Source organism: Felis catus, chromosome B4 (genome assembly GCF_018350175.1).
Source record: "Felis catus isolate Fca126 chromosome B4, F.catus_Fca126_mat1.0, whole genome shotgun sequence".
Taxonomy (NCBI): Eukaryota; Metazoa; Chordata; class Mammalia; order Carnivora; family Felidae; genus Felis; species Felis catus.
Genome location: NC_058374.1, coordinates 102,196,242 through 102,219,645, shown reverse-complemented (window position 1 = coordinate 102,219,645; position 23,404 = coordinate 102,196,242). Strand labels below are relative to the sequence as shown.

At 37.2% G+C, this 23,404-nt stretch overlaps 1 protein-coding gene across 4 annotated transcripts in view; it reads right to left on the bottom strand.

The window, feature by feature from the left end:
- SYT1 (synaptotagmin 1) overlaps positions 1–19,726 on the bottom strand; it is a 558,583-nt gene extending 538,857 nt beyond the window's left edge. For 3 of the 4 annotated variants that reach the window (XM_011284134.3, XM_011284136.3, XM_011284135.3), the window contains exon 1: positions 19,609–19,726. The gene's annotated coding sequence lies outside the window, so the exon portion shown is untranslated. The remainder of the gene's footprint in view (positions 1–19,608) is intronic. The other variant, XM_019835264.2, reaches the window with a different exon arrangement.
- Positions 19,727–23,404: the final 3,678 nt, after the last annotated feature.

Sequence of the window (23,404 nt, the reverse complement as noted above, 5' to 3'; positions counted from 1 at the left end):
CTACACCAAATTAAAAAGCCTTTGCAAAGTGAAGGAAACTGTCAACAAAATGACAAAGCAACCTATTCAATGAGAGAAGATATTTGCAAATGATATATCCAATAAGGGTTGATATCTAAAATTTATAAAAATTTATACAACTCAACACCAACAAAACAAAACCAAACACAAATAATCTGATTAAAAATGGACAGAGGGCCTGAATAGACATTTTTCCGGAAAGGATATACAAATGGCCAACAGACACATGAAAAGATGTTCCGCATCACTCATCATCAGGGAAATGCAAATCAAAACCACAATAAGATATCATCTTACACCTGTCAGAATGATTAAATTCAAAATAGACAAGAAATAAGAAGTATTGGCAAGGATGTGGAGAAAAAGGAACCCCTGTGCACTGTTGGTGGGAATGCAAATTGGGGTAGTCATGGTGGGAAACAGTATGGAGTTTCCTCAAAACATTCAAGATAGAATTACCGTATCATCTAGTAATTCTACTGCTGGGTATTCACCCAAAGAAAACAAAAACATTAATTCAAAGAGATATATGTGCCCCTATGTTTGTTGCTGCATTGTTTACAAAAGGTGAGATATGGAAGCAACCCAGGGTCCATCAATAGCTGAATGGAGTATGAAGATGTGGCATATATATACAATGGGGTATCAGTCATAAAAAAGGAGGATGGGCAACATGGATGCATCTAATGCTAAGGGTATAATGCTAAGTAAAATAAGTCAGAGAATATCCTCTGATTTCACTCATATGTGAAATTTAACAAACAAAACAAGTGAACAAACCACACACACACACACACACACACACACACACACACACACAGAGAAATGACTCTTAAATACGGAGAAAAACTGGTGGTTGCCAGAGGGATGTGGGTGGGGGGAAAGGGTGAAATAAAGGGGATTAACAGCATGCTTATCATGATGAGCACTGAGAAATGTATAGGCTTGTGGAATCTTATTGTACATCTGAAACTAATAGGACATTGTATATTAATTATAATTCAATTTTTAAAAAGCTAATTGCATCGTCCAATGTCTTCATACGCAATGAATCATTAAGAAGACCTATTCTGAAATAATCGTATGCCTCTAAAGGTTAAAACAGCTTTAACGCATAACAAAAGAATTGTAATTGAAATAAATTTCAACTTTAAATTGCAAAAAAAAAAAAGATACTTAAAAGGTAGTTTCAGCACAAAAAGAAATAATAAAATGCATTCCACCTTCTTCCTGGAAACCTGGCACCCTCTACTTTCTTTCCTTGTTATTTTTTGTTGTTGTTGTTTGTTTTGTTTTGTTTTTGGTTGTTGTTGTTTGTTTTTACTTCTTTGACAGCACTTACCAAAATAAAACATACTACACCCAGAATCATTTCCTTCCTTCCTGCTTCTTCCTCCTTTCCTCCCTCTCCCCTTTTTTCTTTCATTTTTTTCCACTATCTGTCCCCCCAAAAGGTAAGCTCTTTGTGGACTACAGGTTGTTGACACTGAGTACTTTTAAGCTAATGCTCAGTGACCTAGATCCTATCAACAATAAAGGCAAACCTTCCTCACTGAATCCCAGCTGTAACACTTACCAGCGGAGCGGCTGGAAGCAAACAGCATCATTTCTGTGACCTTTCATTTTCTCATTTCCAAAATGGGCATAATAGTACAAACCTCACAAATGGTTTGAAGTACGATTAAATGAGTAATGCACAAAAAATCTCAGAAAGGCACACGGCATGTAATTAAAGCTCTCTACATGCAAACTATTATTATTAAAGTTAATGAACTTTCTAAGGACTCCTAAAAACTTCCTATTTCTTGAAACAACTTCCATATTCTTTGTTTTTGTTTTAAAATATTTGTCGCATAGCTAAAATGTGCAAGATAATTCTTAAAACATTTTACATTTTGAGATACTTTAAAATCCTTAAGGTTAGCCTACTGCAACCCCCAACCAAATATATATTAGATGTGATTATAAAATTTTTATTTGTATTAGTGTCTGAACATATAAAGGAACTCAAACATTAAAACCACATAGATTATGATCTATAACAACATTATTGATAAAAATATTAATTTTAAACAAGACATTCCAATATCTGTTACCCAAGAATACTTTGTAACATGATAAAAGAGGAACTTTAATGTTTATTTATTTTTGAGACAGGGAAAGACAGAGCATGAATGGGAGACGGTCAGAGAGAGGGAGACACAGAATCTGAAGCAGGCTCTGGGTTCCGGGCTGTCAGCAGAGCCTGATGCGGGGCTTGAACTCACGGACTGTGAGATCATGACCTGAGCCGAGGTCGGAAGCTCAACCAACTGAGTCACCCAGGCGACTCAATAAAAGAGGAACTTTAAAAAAAATCCTTAAATATGGGACACCTGGATGGCTCAGTCAGTTAAACTTCTGACTCTTGATTTCAGCACAGGTCAGGGTCTTGTGGTTTGTAGGACCAAACCCTGCATCAGGCCCTGCACTAACAGGGCCTGTCTCCCCCTCCCCCGTTCCTGTGCCTGCACTCTCTCTTTCAAAATAAACAAACATTTTTTTTAATCCTTAAACATAATCAAATCTATAAAATCATTTAATATCTTACGTGTATTGACACAATCATCACAAATTATGCCAAAAATAGTTAAAAATATAAAACTGAATTGGCTTAAAGTAACTTGGATCACTTGAATTTAACATTTTTTTTCATTTTTTTAATGCTTATTTTATTTTTTCAGAGAGAGAGAGAGAGAGAGACAGAGAGACAGAGAGTGAGCAGGGAAAGGGCAGAGAGAGGCAGACACAGAATCAGAAGCAGGTTCCAGGCTCTGAGCAGTCAGCACAGAGCCCGATGCAGGGCTTGAACTCAGCAAACCATGAGATCATGACCTGAGCCTAAGTTGGACACTTAACCGACTGAGCTACCCAGGTGCCCCATATTTAACATATTTTATAGAATTATTTCATGTTACATTAACCAAAATGACTTATATAACTTTCTAATATAAAAAATATACATTACATGGGGCACCTGGGTGGCTCAGTCAGTTAAGCAACTGACTTTGGCTCAGGTCATGACCTCCCCAGTTTTGAGTTCGAGCCCCGCCTCAGGCTATGTGCTGACAGCTCAGAGCCCGAAGCCTATTCAGATTCTGTGTCTCTCTTTCTCTCTGACCCTTCCCACTCGTGCTCTCTCTCTCTCTCTCTCTCTCTCTCTCAAAAATAAACATTAAAAAAATTAAAAATGTATGTACATTACAAAATGATACTTTGTGTAAAATATTACCCAACATAGAATCATCTAATAATTTAAAATGTGTAGTACATTATATTTCATAGAATGATTTTAAATGTATGTTTGCATATGCACATATTTCTGTTAGTACATACAAGAGACTTTTTACAGTGATTACATCTGGAAAGTAACAAGGAATCTGAAAGATTATTTTTTCAATTTATACATTTTGTGATTATTTGAATATTTTAAGTATTTTATAGAATACTTCTTCACTTAAAAGCTAAAATATTTCCTTAAAAGCACTGTTCTTTACTGGCAACAAACTAAACTTAAAAAGTTTCCAAAGTAGAGAATTAAACATATTTAGAAAATCTATACAGAATGAGTGTCTTTGTTTTTTAGTAATAGAACTCTTCGTGCTTTGAATGTAATACAGACGTAGGATTTAATTGAGGAAAAGGTTAAAAACAGTACTAAGAAAAGATGAAGAGGAGGGTAAAAGGATTAGGTAAAGCAAAAGAATGATTATGTATTTTAAAATAGTTCGCATTGACCCCCAAAATCTAAAATAGTGGTCCCACTAAAGTAGAATTGAAATATATTCTTCATTATGTTTACACTCTTAATTATCACAAAGTAAACACTTAAAACACATTCATTTTGAACTTAATAGTGAGCTCTCTGGCCAATTTATTTGGGGAAGTAAAGACTAATAAAAACAAAGAAGTCATATTTTGGACTAAAAATGAAAGTCAACTATAATTCCAGCTCATGTAGATTCCTATTACCAAGATCAGACATTAAGCTACTATATTAGTTTGAAGAAAACTAGGAATGAGAGAGAAATAAATGAAAATAAAATCAACAAGGATAATTTAAGCAGTAATATTCATCAAAGATTTTTAAGTGCTTACTTAGTAAGTGCTAAGCACTGCTAGGTAGGTCAACGATGAGGATATAACTGGAAACAACATAAAAATGGGTCCTGCAGTCAGAGAGCACTCAAGTTCAACCTGAGTTTTTGCACTGTGATGATAAACATTAATTCTTGTTGTAATATTATAATGCATTGTTTGAAGAAAAGTACAGAAATGAAAACATATCTCAGATTTTTTTAAAGAGTAATCATGAATCAAAGAATTTTAAAGATCATATCAGCCTGTATTTGTTACAGTCTCACTATTTTATATTTAGGAAGATTTATTTTTCACTGCATTTTTTGTCAGATATTTTCTGGAGATGTGTTTTCACACCCAGAGGATGTTAGATCACAGAGTGTTCCCATTAAAAAGAAAAGAAACAAATAAGAAAAAAAATCTGTGATGCCATGATTTTAAGAAAACACATTACAAAAATAATTGGAAAAAAAATCCTAAGGTTAAAATTTCAGTGATGTGTATTTAAAGCACTTCTTTACAACCCACTCAAGATTTCTTTTACTTAGTCTCATGGGTATCCTCACCTGTAACATATTAATTTATAAATACATTTCCTCTTTAAAAGCAGTTAAGTATTTAACATATTCAAACTTAAACTCTAGAGTTTCCTAAAATGTAAAAAAAAAACAAATTTTTTTTTCAATTATTGTTCAAATCCCTCTCTATCACAGTTTGACAGTTCTGTAGTTAATTTTTAAAAGTGAGACATCCAAACTCTTGTAATATGTAAAAACTAAACATTTGTTCTCAGACATAATAAACATTTATTTCTAAACAACCAGCCATATTATATTTCTGATTTTACAATGTTATTGTCTGCCCATAGCAGATACATTCCACAGTACTTGAAGCAGAGGGAGCAGCATGTGATAAGGTCCTGAGGCAGGAAGAGACTGGAATACTAAAAATTTGAAAGAAGGACAATGTGCCCAGAGCATGAAGATGAGAGGAGTAATATGAGAAATTAGGTTGGTGAATAGTAGAGTCCAGATAATACATGGATTTGAAAGTCAAGAACAGTAGGATTAAGAAGACCAGGTTGATTTGACTATGCTGTGGCAATAGAGGTAGAGATTAAAGATATTTGTGAGCCAAAAATGATTAAGACTTCATTTATTCTGGATTTTGGGGTAAGGACGAGAGACCTATGACAATAAGTTTCCAAATAACACAACTCGTTAGATGGTGGAATCATTCATTAGGATCAAAGACATTGGAGAAGGACTAGATTTATTAGTAAAAAGATTGAGTTCAGGTATGGATGTGGTAACTTGGAGGGCTCTTTAAGAGATCCAAACATCTGTTAAAATAGCAGTTGTTCTCATGTCAGGACTCCTATAAAACACACATGATTTAGCTTACCCTCCAAATTTGCCAGGAGTGCTGGCACTTTTCTTTTTTTTTAAGATTTTAAGTAATCTCTACACCCAACATGGGGCTCGAACTCAAAACCACAAAACTAAGAATCACATGCTCTACCAACTGAGCCAGCCAGGTTTCAGAGACACCATCTAGTAAAATCCCCACATCATGAAGTTAATGGCAGATTGAGGGTTTTCACACTGTTTTTTAAATTTGAACATATAACTGTAAAATATGTTAATAATGAAAGGTATCAGAGAGATCATCTAATAAAATCACAACATCACTAACTTAGTGACAGACTGAGGGGGTTTATAGTATTTGCTTGTTTTCAAATTTGAACACAAAATTCTAAATACCCTATGCACAGTATTTATTGTGTGTTGGTTCCATAGGCTAGTTCTCTGCTCACTACTTTAAAGGAAGAGAAACAATTTCTAACCACTGTGTATCTGTGTGTCTCTATGAGAAAATTTATCCATACCAAAAAGGAGTAAACACACTGACCCAGTTTCAGCAAAAAGAAAGAGTAATAGTTTTTAACTGATAGCTATTATAGCCAGTAGCTATTAACCGAATTTCTCAGAACGTAGCAGACTAACATGGATCTGCTCGAGTGAGAATGACCAATAACAATATTAGTGCCAGGTTCGTTGGGGGCTTAAAAAAGGTTACTACAGTGCACTCTGGAAAACAGTGTAGGTATTTACCCAAAGAATACAAAAATACTAGTTTTAAGGGATTCTTGCACTCTCATGTTTATGTGTATGTATACATGTATATTTCATATATGTATGTATGTAATTCCATTATATACATGTAATTCCATTATATACATATATAAAATTCCATAGGAATATTACTCGGCCATAAAAAAGAGTGAAATCTTGCCATTTGCAACAATGTGAATGGAGCTAGAAGGTATTATGCTAAGGGAAATCAGTCAGTCAGAGAAAGACAAATACTGTATGATTTCACTCATATGTGGAATTTAACCACCAAAACCATCATGGGGGGGGGGGGAAAGAGAGAGAGGAAAACCACAAACAGACTATAAAGAACAAACTGATGGTTACCAGAGTGGAGTTGGATGGGGGCAACGTATGAAGCAGGTGGTGGGAATTGAGAAGTGCATTTGCCGTGAAGAGAACCAGGTGTTGTATAGAATTGTTGAATCACTAAATTGTACACCTGAAACTAATATGACACTAATGTTAGCTAACTGGAATTTAAGTAAAAACCAAAAAATAAATTAATTAAAAAAATAACCCAGTGCAAATTTACACAAAATTACCCCTATGTGAGTATAGCAAGAACACTATAATTCTGGTATGGGAATTCTATTAAATTTTACACATTTACAGAATGATGATCCCTTATATTCAAAATAAGCCACTGCAAATTTCTGAGTATCAATTGTACTTACATACACTTAATGGGATCTTAAATGTACTCTAATTCTTTGAAAAGTGGTAATACTTCTAAAGAAGTATTTTTAAAACTACAGATTGTTACCTATTAGTAGGTTGTTAAATTAACTTACTTGGCCATGACCAGTAGTGTTATTTAATGAATTAGGAAAAAAGAGAACTGAAAGGTGTTATTTAATGAATTAGGAAAAAAGAGAACTGAAAAGGAAGTATTAGAACACAACACCATAATAATATTTTATTGAACTTCTGTTTGAGTTTTTTTATTGAACTTGTGTATTGAGTTTGGCTGTCATTTGAAAACATTAGAAAATATAGATTTAGTGGATTCATTCACTCACACACAATTCTCTAGAACACTCCTTTTCTCTTGTCTCTCAAGCATTGGCAAGTCAGAGATGATAAAAAAAAAATACCACTGCAAAATCCTGAAACACTTGCAGTTAGTGGGGCAATCAGCAATATTTGTAAAATCCAAACATTTGCAAGTATACCTGTATATATGTACTAAAACAGAAGATATTTAGGATACTAAAGAGCCTCGTTTCTACAGATAAGGAAAACAGAGCCTATCGCTTATTGACCAGAATAGTTTATTATAACACCCTTGCTGTATTCACACATAGGTGGGTTTGCACCATTTCAGCAAAGAAAATTCCATTTTCAAAATATACTATTATCAGAGTATAATGTCCAGAGGAATCTTAAGGGAAAATAGAAGGCCATTTAACATTGATGCTTTAATTATTACTTCATTACCACTGCAGCATATTGAGTAGTACTGTAATCTCACAGAAGTTAATATGCCTCTGTAAGCACCCAGTTTACTATCACAAGATGACCTAGGTAGACTTGGGTTATTGAGTTCTCGAAACCAGGATATGAAACTAGATAAAGGAGAAATAATTTCCGGTTAATGCTCTGAGACTTGTGTTGTCTAAATGACAATCGACACAAACTGATTTGTTTCATTATGTTTCCAGTGTTTATTTACTTTTGTTTCAAAAATCTAAATTAGAGTTTTGGAGGATATCATCGAATATATACTCAAAAGGAAATTACATTGAAAAAATCATTACTGTGATAAAAAGCCAAGGTGTTCACTCAAATTCAGAGAAATAATAAAATTAGGGGGTAAGCCACATGTGCGATTCCCTTAGAAAGGAGGGCAAAACGAGAAAGGTTATTAAGAGTCAACAAAAGATACATAGAAAGTGTCTAAGGAATACATGCCACAAAAGAAAAGGAGTTACACTTCTAAAGATGAAAATGGAGAATGAAAATACACACCTGCAAGACACCTGAGAACGCATTTTGAAAGTCAGGGTGGAAAGAGCATGTATTCCATGATACCATAACCATAAAACAATATAAGCATATGAACACAGACTGAAAATGTATTACCCAGATAGGACACTTCATGTGTGTTTAAACTATGTTGAGGCTATTGTGATCCTATCACATTGTTTTGAAATTTTTCCTTAATAGTATTTAAAGATTGTTTTAATTAGAATATGAAAGCAGGGTTCAACTCATGAAACCAGTACCTTTCCACTTCGGCTGCATTTGCCTTCAGTTTCTTCCAGGAGCAGAAACTTATTCCCTCTGTGGAGGGAAGCTGTGATGCTCTTCCTCTAACTTTCACATAACTGGCTCCCTCTCCTTTTATGCCTCGACTTAAATATTTTTTTTTTTGCTTCACCAGAGTCCCCAGTGTTGCTTTGTTTCATTTACTTGCCTGTTTTATTATTTAACAGCATTTCTCACTTTTTGAAACTATCTTAGTTGTGTTTTGCTGTTGCTGTTGCTTTTCATTGTCTGTATCCTTCCCTAGAATGCAAACTGCCTTAAACGCAGGGAACTTGTCTGCTGATTGCTTCTGCATTCCCAGCATCTAAAACAGTGCTTGGCTTATAATAGCAACATGTTGGTACTTACTGAAGAAATACATTATTCCTAAAAAATTCCTGTTCATTTTGGGCTACAGCAGGGAGGAAAACGTATCGTACTTTTGTTCATTCTGTTGCATCTGTAGCAATATATAGGGAGTTGGGGGTAACAGGGTGGTTGTAAATTTGAAATAACCCCCCCCCCCCCGCACACACAAAACAACAATTTGAAGTATTGACCTATGCACAACTGGCCCTGCACATACCTTCGGGCAGCTGCTTTCAGCTCTACTGAATTTAGAGTCTAAGAATCCTCAAGTTCTAGAAGTACCTGACTACTGTATTAAAAAAGAGGAAGGACCCAAATAGAATTAAATGAAACTCAACTCAGCCCTTAACCTCTGATATTCAGCATTTCCACCCTGAAAAAGTCATACCTGTTGTCAAATTACTGAATGTTTCCATAACGGTAAATGGCCATTGCTTTAAGCCTCTCAGTGTCATTCCTCTCCACATCCTCAACTACAATGGATCTTTCCCTAGAATTCCCTGGATCTTCCCCTGACCCACCAACTAGTGCCTGGAACAGCAGGGGTCCTCCAAGAGCCTGCACCAGCATTAAGGCCAGGTGGCATCTTTTCTGAGGTCAAGGCCTGGACCTTGGGAACTGGATGTTGGCTGCTTTTGCCTGCCCTAAATCTAGTCATTTTCCTTCTTGTAACAGCAAAACTCTCTTTCTATTTAGTTAAGTAATGCTGTGCCCAACTTTTAAATCCAGGGATGACACAATGCTCAGCCTAGATAAATAACATATTTCATGGGTTCAGGGCAAGTGACCCAAGTTGTTCCAGTCATGCTTATCCTGAAATTTTTTGGCAAAAGAAGATGTTCTCTTTACATGGAGATTTCTTAAATGACCCTATAGTCATTGGGTATATTCCTACCACTGTAAACTAAGAGGCTGACTCTAAATAAAGCAATGGAAGAGGAGAGCAGGACTAAGATGGAAGGCTGGGAGGGAGTAAGGGATAACAGATCTGGTCCTAATCATATGGTTTGATTTTCCATCTCCAGCTATGACCAAATCCGGAATATCCTGAACATGATGATGTATGGTAATGAGAACTTTAAAATCCCTTTTCTTTCCTAAACCATTTTGAGTTAGGTGGAATTTTTCTAAATAAAAGAGTCCCTGAATCATAAAAATGGGTGGCCAGGGTGGTCAGATCTGCCATCCACTGAGTATGAGACAATTTTCAAACGTTATTACAGTTCCTTTCCTGGTGAAATGAAACCTCTATCAGTGAAATAATCGCATTGAAGCTCACCATGACAGAGTAGGTATTTGTACTCAGGTCTATAAGACTTCGACGTTTCATGCTTTTATCACATCACCGTGGTGGTCATATTGGCTCAAACTATGAAGTGGACAAAGTTTGCCTATGATTCGTCGATCTCTTTGAGACACCCCTACTTCCTGGTCACCATTTGTTCCCCTTCTTCCACTGAGGATCTCAATGACTATATGATTGCTTATGGTTGAGTACAGGTTCCGTGAATAGACTGCTTGGGTTTGAATCCATATCCTACTATGTAACAGTTATATGACCCTAACAAGTTACGTTTCCCCCAATTTTCTCATTTAAAATTTATACATTAGTATCAACCTCTTAAGATTGTTGGCAACGTTAAATGGAATGAAGCATGGAAAGTACACAGAAAAGTGCCTGACATGTAGTAAAAACATAAGAATCTGATTACCCTGCATTTGTCCAAAACTCCCCATAAATACCTCTCCTATGCTCTAATTAACTTTGCATTGTTTCTATAGGTCTTTCCCAATTAAAACTCCTTTCTTTGTATCAGATCCGCTAGACAGTCAATTAAGTTAGCCCACGTTGCAATGTGTATTAATCACGTCCAAATGTATTTATTTCTTCATACCAAGAATTGCTATTTGACAGACTTCACACTAGGACTGAGTAATAATTGGGCCTTGCATAAGTCCCCTGCTTAGCTCTCTCCATCTTGGAATAGAAAAGAATCTACAGATTCAACGACTTCCATCAATATTATGCTCAGGAAGCAGTCACAGGTTGTGTGGGTGAGTGCGAATGAGGGAAGTAATGAGAGAGGAGTAAGGAGAACTCATAGGCAGTAAAGCTACAACACTCATTATCTCAGCCACATCTCTGTGCCCCTCCAGGAGGTGGCTTCGGACTACATAGTTTACAAATAAGGAAACAAGTGAAATGACATCTCCTATCGCAGTGATATAGCAATGACTAAGGGCCAACCGAGCCTAGTGACTCAGGCTTAGTGACTTCTCTTACATTTTAGAAAACAGTCCCTTGAATCATTTTCAATTACAAATACAACTTATTTCAAAGTTTTGGTCACACAGCTAATGACTGCATATTACACTTTCCCTACCTTTTCAATATGAAAAGAGTATATCCAAATTTAGTGATGTTAGATTTGTGTTTTTAATTTTGATGAGGGATGACAAACTACTTCTTATATATTGACAGAATTTTAAAAATGTACTTTTTTTTTCTTCATTAAATGCTGAGGCAGCAAGATTCGGTAGGAGAGAGTTATAAAGGCTTCCCGAGTGTGTAATTGCAAGCAGGTAACTTAACTTCTGAGTCTGCTTTATTGCATCTGTAAAATGGAGAATCTCTCCATCATCAAAACCAAATAAGGCAATGTAATTTTTTAAGAACTCAGGGCTACATCCCTGTCATAAAAACATTTATTAATTGTTATCATTAGAAGAACAAAATAGGAAAAAGAAAAAAAAAAAGAAAAAAAATGCCTAAGAGGATATGCCATTTGTTTGGACTTTCAAACACTATTGTTCTATCTTTTTGTAATCAATTTTTTTTCTAGAAATTACCAATAGGCTAGACTTCACATGTAAGGTCTTAAAAACAAACACACAAATCATGGCATATTTCATAAACAAATGAAGAGTCTGCTCCCTTATTTATCTATACAGCTGTTTTGTAAAGCTAACTTAAAATGTCTATAAATTAAGAATTAAATTTCCTGCTTGTTGACACAAAAGGAAGTCCAGGTGGTAGAGATTATCATGCACTTTAGAGAACAAAGCTCCACTTAGTGATTTTATAGGAAGATAATTCATTAAGATAGAAAGAAGAAAAGGAAGAATAAGGAGAGGGTAGGAAGGTGAGAGGTGGCAAAGGAAGAAAACCAAGGTAAGGCAAGGGAGTTACTATATTACTCTTAGCTGGACAGCAGAGCAAATCTCTTCTACTCTGGCAGTGAGTGGTAATATGCTTCAATGCATACAGGTCTAAAGGTCCAGAAGTCAAGAGATATAAAACTGTCGCTATGTGTTCAATATATAAACCATGAAACAGATTCTCAAAGCCATAACAGAACTTGTCTACTCTTTTTCCTGAAGGAGTTGGCTCTTCGCTATCATCAATATTCATTTGTGGTGTCAGAAAGTATCTATGATTCCTGATTAAAAAAAAAAAAGGAAACATGCATATAGGGTAATTTTTGTCTTCTTGTGTTGTTTTCACAATTTAAAAGCAGAGCAGTTTTGGTCAATTTATGAGTATGGTGGCTTTCTGTTGAAATGTCACTTTCTTGAATTATTAGATATATCTCAAGGTGGTTGCTTGGCTTTTTAAATTTAATAAAAATACTAAAAATAGATACATGTACTATCAAGTTGTTACCTACCCTTGCAGCATGAGAATTTCTGTAGCCAGATAAATAAAAGTATTTTTAGGCATATAGTGGTCTGATTTACATATATTCAAGTATGAAATATATATAAATTTTCGTGTGTGTGTTCTTGGATTTTGGACATTGGTTAAAATAGGATGGTGATGTTATTCTATTTATAGAAGAGATTCTGGTGCTCTAGAAATATGCTCTAATACCCAATGGTTCACTTTATTCAGTCCTCAAATCTGATGAAAATGCTGGGGATTAGGCAGAAAGCCAGCCTTGTAAACCAGGATCTGGCAGACAGTCCAAGTCAGAAAGAGATTCAATGCTTTGCTACCTTGTCTTTATCCTGAGAAATTGTGTCAACTGTTCTTAATAACCCTGCTACCTAAACCCTGATTGGGAGAGAAGCTAAATTAGGCCTTGGTAACCTGTGTTATATCACTTCTCCTTGTTTCAAAGGCCATTAAGTTGTTTGTCTAAGAAAATTTTTTTGATGATTTTTGTCCTCAAAATTACACAGTGTCCCTGTTTTACAGGTGGTGAACAAGGTCCTACCCACTGTTTATATTGCTAGAATACTGGGGTGCAGTACATCACAAGGAAAAAAAAATACACTCAATTGGCTTTCTCCTTCTGAAGGAGAGAGCACGAGCACACAGTTAGAAATTGACATTTTTGGGAGTCTAGTCTGTTGCCGTGATGCTATACAGTTGTTCATACTTACAGTACCTCTCACATAAAATTAGGTCAGAAAACAGATTATTAATAATCTGTCTTAAAAGCAACCCTTTGTGGTGTTTCACAGTAATATCCAAAGAGTCCATAGAAAAGCAAACCAGTTCTCAATTTTCAGTGACAACAAAGATGAGTTATGTAAATTTTTAAGGGTTCCATAACAAGACACAGGTGTATTTCGGAAGTACCCAAGCCAACCCAAGGATCTGAAATTCTTTTTACCAATTATTTCAGCTTTATCCACGGGTATTAATAAGTACAAAAAGTTACATTGATTCACTCAATGTCTAACAATCTCATCATCTGTGAGTAATCAGAACAAATTCCATGAAATAAAGCCTTTAAAAAAAAAAAAACAATTATAAAAACATGGACCAACATCACATTTTAAAAGTGTTAGTGCTAACTTTGGTATGGCTGTGTATGTTTCGTCTGAGTATTCCATGTGTTTTTGCCTTCAGGTTGATGAAAATATGCCCACAAATCTCTAAGTAGCAATTAGTAAATCCAATTACCTGCTTCCCAGCAAGAGTGAGGTCTGGGCGGCAAGACTGGCCCAGAGAGGAAATGGACCTCCGTAAAAACAAGAGGCTGCCCTCTGGAGGCCACACCCAGGGAATTCTCATCAGAGGTGTGGGTTGGGCTTGTCTAATTCCTAATGTGAAAAGATGCTTGTAGTCAGAGGGGATGTGAGAAGAGGACAAGAGATAGTGTGTCTTATTTAAGCAATTGTAGCATAAGAATGTTCTACATTTAAATAACTCTGTGATTCTATTTGTGTTTAAGTGCCTATGTGCATGTTATCCTTAACTAGTTGAATTGTTTAGGAAAAAAAAGACAACATTTACTAATTGAAGAAAAAACACACAACTCCTTTTACTCAGGATATCCTTTGGCAAAACATCATAATTATATGAACTCTATGCTGTTTAGGATGAGAAGCAAAGCTGCATTTCACAATAGGTGCACGGGGATGAGATAAGACCCACATTTCAGTACCAACCCTGGATTTGATTAATTGGATATTTCAACCAAAAATAAATTCCTGACTGAGGCACTTGGCTAAATGTCTTACGCACAGTATTTGGGGATGTTCCGGCAGAGTTCTTGTCTGGTATGTGTGATCAAATGTCGTCTTACAGGCTGTTAGGAAAAGAGTTTTACCAGATTCTTATACTATCTGAAAAGGGCCATTCTTTGCATGGAAATTTTCTAGCTCCCATTTTGTACAAACAGCTAAGAAATAAAAGGCATTTGTTATCTTCATCTGCCTTACAATGTTCCAGAGCTCCTCTTTAACAAAATTATTCCCTATGTGTATAATTAGTATGCTCAACATACTACATGTGAGACCAGTATGGGAATGACCAGTATTTTTTTCTTTCTATTTCCACAATAGCAATAGCCGAAAAAAGATGAACTCTCCCCTCGTTTATATTACTGGTAAATTATGGGAACCAGCATGCCACATAGCCTTCTAAGCACTGAGCATTGTAGAGACAAAACAAACACAGAGAGAACAAAAACTAGTTCCACACAATTAAAATTTACGGTAAAACCAAATATAAAAATTATAGAAATTAGAGAAATAATTTTTAATCTGCTTCTCATTTTTCAAAGATGTGGCAGAAAATTCATCTCTAATACTATCACAAATGTGCTACTTTTTTTCTAAACTGGGCTTTAATTTGTTTTAGAACTTTCTTAAATATTGCTTTTAAATTAAGGAACATATTTTAAAGGAGGGCTTCTTTGCAACAGGACCTCTACATTTCTATTTAAAACTGTGCAAAGAGCATCTCCAGTGCTTACTCTTGACAACATAGATTTCTCATTGTACACTTTAAAAATAATAGGTTTTTTTAAAATAAAACAGTTAAAGGCTCACGTTTTATTCATAGGTGCAAGAAAGCACAGCATACTTTCTTACTTGCAATAGATAGCGTTAACATATTTGCAGTATAATTTAAAATAAGTTTATTTTCCTATTACTAACCCATGTGAGTAGAGATGTCCATATGCCCTGCTAGCATAGTTTATCTTACAGTCAATATAAAAGCAGCTCTTCAAGAACTCTTAAAGTGACAAGGAAGTTAAAGGAAACATGCTGTTTTCTTCTCCTTAGAGAAAATAAATGCCTGCTCTAAAAAAAAATGGCCACACTTAATGGAGATGTTTAAATCAAGTTCAAAAATATTATGAAAAAATATTGATCATTCCTTGAGTGATTATTAAAGACACCAAACCACTCCCCCTTACCTGAAAAAAGCAATAACCATGTCATACAGTTATGTAAAAGATTCAGAACAAGTTTAGCTTTACGCAAATGTTGAAAAAACCACCTGATACAAGCTTTAGAAAAACAGAAAGTTTATCCCTACATTATATGAAAATATGATTTTGGTTTGTCCCCTGTATATAGAAGTGCATCTTCCTGTACTGATTTTTTTTTTAAATCCATGACTCATATGAACAATAACTTCTTCCCAAAGCCATAGAAAAGCTGTCTAAAGGGAAAGATCTAGACCCCCATTAATTTTGCCTCTGGGTATAATAGGCTTTCAACCAAAGAACCATTAAAAGCATCCCCAAGTCACTGTTATTTTTCTTTGAAGGGTCCTTTTTACAGTAGTCCCTAGCTTCAGCAGATTATTTGATACTGTCCATTAATCTCTAATCCTTTTAGAAAAAGTTACATAATTTAAAAAGTATACACATGTGTGTGTACATCTGTGTGTACACACACACACACACACACACACACATCCCTAAATGCTAATTACTTATGAATTTAGACTGCCATATACTTTGTTCCATTTTAAATAGCTTTAGCCAATTTCAATGGAAAACAAATTCAGCTAAAAAGCATCTCTGATCCACTAAACTTTTGATACGGATGTATTTGTGACAAGCAAATCATTGAAAAAATTTAAAAATCCACAAGTACAGCAGACATTTAATTTTAGAAAGCATTATTGTTTAGCAAAACACTTGCAGGACCCATACCTACATTATTTTATGGCAGAAAGTCAAACTTTGGTCTTGGCTTTTTGTAATATCAGACTAAATTTACTCCATTATGTAATGAAAATGTTTTATTTCTGCTTTCCCTCCCCTAGATCGTCTAATCACTACCATTAGAAAAAGGAATGTTATGTTCCAATTTGGCATTAATGATATCTCTTCCCGGCTGTTGCACAAACTGGAAATCATAAGAGCTATAAGTATTTCAGGCTCATAAAATTGTCCGTCTTGAGTCGAATTCTTTAGATTAGATGGTTCTAAAAACCTGTTTGGGGAATTTCTTTAAATTGATTTAATAAACTAGCCTCAAAAGATATGAATTGGTATCATGTCCATGGTGTTGTTAGGTTAACGGGAAGTTCAAATTAACTTTCAGCTATCTAACACATTCTGCATTTTATTTATTAAACTTCCATTTCATCTTGCAACTATCATTTAAAACAAGCTACTATATTCTAGTTTTATTTTCAGTTAGCATCAAGCCTAACCTGAAAATCTTACCATGTAAATGCCATGTTATCCATTTTCATATTTCTTCATTAGAGCTATCTGATAATTGGACCAAATAGAATAATATTCTCCATTATGAAATGAAGCATAAAAGTACTCTGCAACTACTAAGATTGAATGGTATTTTATGGAATTAGTATTTTAGGATTCCTGTGTATAGTAGCAGTCTTCAGTTCTGATAAGAATACCTTAAAATCTAATTGCCATGTTTGCTCTAAAACATGATGAGGACTTACTAAGATATTCTTTTTAAAGGAGGAAATGTGAAGATTATATGAAATTGTCACATTAGAACATTTTGTGGGAATACTTTCCTAAAATGCATCATTTAAAGTCTCCTCTCAATCCACTCACTATATATTGGAATTAGTTCTGACTTCTAGAATATAAAGGCTTAATTTTTCAGAAGTATGTAAAAAACTACTCATATGCATCTCTCCTACAGGTAATTGCTATAATTAACATTTGTAAAGATACATGAAAATAAATTTCACAAATCAAGCACAAACTTTTACCTTTCCTAAGACAGTGGAGAAATAAACAAACAAAAATCTTAATTTGCTTGCATGGGCAGTAATTGGGCTTCTGTTTTGTACATCTTTTCATGTATAAACTTGTTAATTCAGTTGTACACATATAAGGCAATTAAGCGACTGTCCTTTTGTCCTTGTACCTAAAAGGTGGCACCTCTAAAAATCAGTTAGCTTTCAACAGAGATACTACATTAAAAAACAACAACAACAACAACAACAAGGCATTTAAATGCCGAAAGCTCTAGACAGAAGATCTTGTTTTTGTGACTCTAGCTAATTCTACTTAGATAGGAAAGATAAGTGCCTCAAATGGAAAATGGTTTAGAAAATATACATTACATTGATAGTAAATGAAACCAGCTCCTTTCTAAGTCAGTGTGTAAACTTATAAAGATATGTGGTTTAAAAAAAAATACTTTCTGGGGTCCAAAAATTAGTGTGGAAGACCAGACAGAAAGAAGATTGCCTTTTTTTACCCCAAGTGTGCAAATAGAACAAAACATGAGAGTTGGCATTTCCCTTGATAAATCAAAGGAAAGGAGTCATCTGGATACTAACATCTGCTGGCTTCTCTGCATTCATGTAGGACCCACTTGGAATGCTTTCCCCATTACATTCAGCTAGGCACTTCTCTCTACCTCCTCCCATCTGACAATAATCACTTAGCTGTCTCTGATGAATAAAAGGAAAGGAAAGCTTATATCATTGATGAGGGAATTAGAAATTGCTGAAGCTGCTGTCAAGGCTCTGTCCAACAAGTACCTTTTACTTGACCTATTGTGCAGGCAGCAGGGAACATAGTTGTTTTGCTGTCCTTCTCTTTCTCATAATAGGACATGACAACGAAAACAATTTTCCTCTTAAGGTTTTTAAAATTCCAGCCTATCTCCCTACCATTACTTTCTAAACTTTGTTCCAGTACGAGAGGATTCTTGGCCAGCTGAGCGTCCGTGTGCCTTCCAAATGGGGTACTGAAATTGCATGAACACCAGCCATGTTTACATTCACAAATATTCTCATTAAAAAAAAATAAGGCAAGGCATGAGTACGATATCTAGGCAATCAAATGCACAGCATAGTGAACGGTAGGATGAACTGGCAATTCATACACAAAATTAGCTTTAACACCAAACTGAAATGGTTGATTTCACCAAAGGGTTAATATTTAATAAAGTGAAAACTAACATGTACACAAAACTAACTAGAAGATTAGCTTTCTCAAAAGAGAAATCCAAACCTCCTGATAACACTGGTGTTACTTACAAAAATGTCTTGAAACTTTACTTTTTTTTTTGCCCTCCCCAACATAAAGGCCATACCAGAGAACCTCAGGAAGGTAAGACTCTGTTTAAAAAAAATTTTGTTTCTTCATATGAGAAACCCCTCAAAGTTCAGATATTACTGCTGATGGGCAATACGAAATAGCCCCACAGGACGGATGGGAACAGGAAAAGTCAGATGGTTAGCACTTGGTTAGCACATGGTTAAAAGCAACAGCAATTAAGCAGTTGAAAGTGGGTTAAAGCAGTGGTTTATTTTTGTTTCATTTGAAGGAATCAAATAAGAGACACAGCCTCTTGTAAAGAGGAGATCAAGTCAAACTTGAAGCTTCCCTTCTCTGACAGCCCGGTCTGGATGGCTTGTCTCCTCCCTTTATTCAGTTTAATTGCTTTCTGTATTCTAATTTTTGCAGAGATTGTATTCTATCTTGTTTTCTTCCCCCCCCCCCCCCGGGGGCAAAAGAAATCTTTCTCCTTTCTTCAACCCCCTCTTTCTTCTGAGAAAAGACAATCGTTTCCAGGAAGAGAAAGAAACCCTGTGCGTTCTTAGGATGGGAGGAGGTTGAAGATGAGAGACAGAGAGAGAGAGAGAGAGAGAGAGAGAGAGAGAGAGAGAGAGAGAGAGAGGTTGAGCAAGGGGTGGGGGAGGTGAGAGATGGAGATTGGGGGTGGGGGACGGAGAAGAAAGAATGGGAAGGAAAGAGGCAGCAAGAAGATGGGGGATACCCAACATCAACTCCGGGCTCTGAATCACGGGCGCTGGGCAAAGTGCTTTTCGAGGAGATGTACATGTGGCTCATTATATTTCTCACAATAGGCCACCCGGGGCTCCCTCCCCAGGTCGCAGCCTCCCACGACCAAAACCCAAGTGTACCGAGAGCAAAATCTTGCGGGCGAATTCAAGCCAACGGGCACCTCCGAGGTGGCCACGCTGCCAGTCTCGCTGTCTTACCTGGAGGGAGGACCAGAAGGTGGTGCCGGTCTCCGTCCCCACCGCTCTCCCCGCGTGGACCTGTGCAAGACACACGCGTCCTCTCGCTGCCTCTGCTCTTGGAGGGGCAGCCTGCAACACAAAAGGGGTGTGTGGGTGTGGGTGTGTGGGAGGTTTTTCAGGGCCACCAGCTGGTCCCAGCTGGCCACCCCACCCTACACACACCCCTTCGGGGCGCTGAGCCCCCCTCTCAGTGGAGCACCACCCTGGGGGGCTCGCCCCGGGTGCAGCCTCAAGTTGCCGCCGCTAAGTGCTGGGCTGCCGCCGCTGCAGGAGGAGGAGGTAGAAAGACACGGAGGGCAGTACTTGGTCTAGAGCATCCCCACACTGCAGCTTCTCCAGGAATCCCTCCAGTGAGGAGGCGGCCGCCCATCACCTCCCAGCCCCGACCGCCTGATTGGTTCCACCTCGGTACGCTGCTGCAAGGAGCCAATCCGGGCCCACTAATAATAGGTGGATCCGCTCAGCCAACATTGCCCATCCCAGTTCTGTTAGTGTCTCTCCATCCCCACAGCGGACAGGGACCGGGAGAGGGAGGTTCGGGAGCGCTGGGGGAGGGGGTGAACTAAGAGAGGGATAGATCCCAAGGAGACGCAATCAAGGGCACCCGATAAGCCCCTTGGGGAGGCGCAGGGATGCCCTGCAACCTGTTCAGCCAGCCCTATGCACAAGAGAAGGAGACGGCATAATACAAAGCTTTTTCCCTTTCTTTCTTTTTTTTAACTTTCAATCAAAACCTGCCCTGATACTGAGCATGCCCAGATTGCAACAGCACGCTAGGAGTTCCGACGCGTGTGGGTTCGCAGACTGTGGGGTTTTTTTTTTTTTTTTCTTTTGTTTTTTGTTTTTTTGTTTTTTAAGGTGGGAGCGGGGAAGGAGAGGCAGAAGTTTGTCTTTGGCCATTTGACCCAGCAGAGTTGTGAAAGCAGAGCAGGGCGGGGATAGGAAAGGATCTGCACGAGTGTCCTCAAACTGAGCCACAGGGAGGCGGTCCTCTGGGCTCTCGGAGGCTAATGAGAGTATCCTGCGGGGGTTTTCTGGGGTGGAAGTGGTGGGTAGAATGACCCGAGTCTCGCTAGATGCCTGGAGACTTTTCCTGAGGGGTGCGGCGCCCCGCGCTGCTGGGGAAGCTCCGTCCCATAGGTGGGGCCGGGGAGCGCGACTCCACCCGGCAGCTGCCAGGCAGTGGAGAGCGCACCGGGAGTTTCCACTGCAGCCACCTCGAAGTTTGTAGACTGGGCTCAAGTGCGACCCCGCTGCGGATGCAGTTTCCGTCCGTCCCCTCCCCCATCTCTCTCTCCACCCTTCGCCAGCCCAGTGACGACGAAGGCACCGGTTCCCTCCCTCCTTCCTCTTGTTCCCCTGAACGGTTCTGCTCGGAAGTAAGAAGCTTTTCCCTTGTGAGAGCAGTGCTGACCTGATTGTCTCTAAGCTCTAAGGCAATTTATAGCTTGGTAATACCGAGAGATACCCAACGGGGGACGGGGACGTTCCGCCGGTGGGGGAAGGGACAAGGGAGGGGGAGCTAGGTGAGGGGCGGAGCGGACCCTAGCTTCAGGTAGGAGCCAGCCCATTCTCTGCTCTACAGGTGAAAGGCTTGCAAAATGCAAAGAAGTGTTTCCCTTTCTCACTCACTGACCTTGCTTTATGGCCTTTGAACCTCTGATTCGTTTTGTTTAGAAATCCTAACAGTTTGTGTAAACTTGATCAATAGCTACAAATGAGAACTCTCCTAACTGGGTATTTGGCTGACGAGATTATCATGGCATCTCAGGTAAGGAAATAAAGAGCTATGTGAATTCCCCAAACCCATCCACTTTGAACTGGAGTTTCATTAACATGGGTTTGCAAAGGTAACTGTAGCAAGAATTCAATTAACAGTAACACATTTCTTGAGGTTTTAATTAAATCTCTCCTATTTATGTGATGTTTAAGATTAAGATCCTTATTCTAAGTGTAGGGGAAGAGAAGACAACCCTGTTACGATTCCTTTTAATGACAGATACTTGTGTATTTGGCAAAGTTGCAACATTATGGAACTATTTGTCTTCCATTTTGCTAAACTATTTCTCAAGTCATATTTTAGAATAGTTTCATAGTTGGAGGATATATGTTAATTTAAAATCAATTTTAAGAGTTTGATGAAAGTGAAAATGGAGAGAAGAGGGGAGGAGGAGAAAGAAAAAAAAATCAATTATCTCTTTAATATTGTTTCCCAATGAATGTCTTTGTATGAGAGGATCCTAATATCCAGTTAAAAGAAATCTTTATTCTAAAAATACTCCCAGCACAATTTCTAGATCTCAATTATTTAAAACTATATGATTTTAATAGCTGCATGGAGAAACAAGTAAACTAATGTGAGAAGAAATTAGTAAGCAGACTATGAGTCCAGATTACATATTCCTGTTCCAGGCTTTGGCCCTATCAACATTTTAGCCAATTTCTCGTCCTGTCTTCCTCTTTACCTCACGTGCTACCCAACAAACTTACTCTCTCAGTGGTAAATGGCGTTAGATGTTTGTAACCCAAGTTCCTTGAAGGGGACTGTTGGCTAACAAGAAATGGGTTTTACTCATATTTCAAATTTACAATTAATAGCATTTCTATTTGTGAATATAAAGAAGATTCTATTTACATACTGTATGTAAGTAAATCTAGTTTTTGCAAGACTAAGATTTGTATTCTGTCTCCTTATGTTCTCCTAAAAGTCTAGGAATAGGCTGGAGACCTTCACCGGGTGCTACTGGGTTTACCTATCAGTGGATATCACCTCTTTACCCTTTATAGCAAACCTACCTCCATTAAAAGTAAGATCAGGTCATTTGTCTTTCTTCTCTCTTTATTTCATTTCTCAGGTACTTTTTAATCTAGAGTATCTACGCTACTGAAATTTAATTTATCCCCTCTATGTATAGTATTTTTTTTTATGTTTTTATTTATTTTTGAGACAGAGAGAGACAGAGCATGAGCAGGGGAGGCACAGAGAGAGAGGGAGACACAGAATGTAAAGCTCAGGCTTTAGGCTCTGAGCTGTCAGCACAGAGCCTGACACAGGGCTCGAACTCACAGACTGCAAGATCATGACCTGAGCTGAACTCGGACCCTTAACCCACTAAGCCACCCAGGTGCCCCGCCTCTATGTATGGTATTAAAAAATAATCGCTATTCTCAGAAGTGTTTCAATCCATTTTGCTTAATGTTTTGCTTCTCCATTCTTTGTTTTAAAAAAATACATTGCTCATTTTTTTCCCTCACATTTTTTGTTCTGATTAAGATCTCATTGTCATCATTTTCTTTATCCTTTTTCAATGGATTCATTTATTTACTACTTTAATGTTCCCTTTGCCATCTATTTGAGGCTACTGGATCAGAATAGAAACTAAATTGGATCAGGGCACTGAGGAGAAAAGTGTATCTTATGGCAAGAGTGGGAATTAGAGACTTTAGAAACTAGAAATTCATTAAGTGGAAACCTAGCCAAGGCTTTCTGTAGACCACAGAAATGATACATAAGAGAGGTACCAAGAAAATTCTCCAGGTTGGTGGAAAGGCTTACATATACTAGTTGGTCCGTGGTACTACCAGTTCCATCAAATTTTCACATATCATCAAACATTACCTTTAATAACCACATTAGTTGTCTGGTAAAATCTATTCATAAATATCATTTTGATTGTGAGAAAATGGAAAAATAAATTTCTAAATTTTGCCTATTGTTTTACAGATTTCTATCTAATTTTTTTATTATGTTATA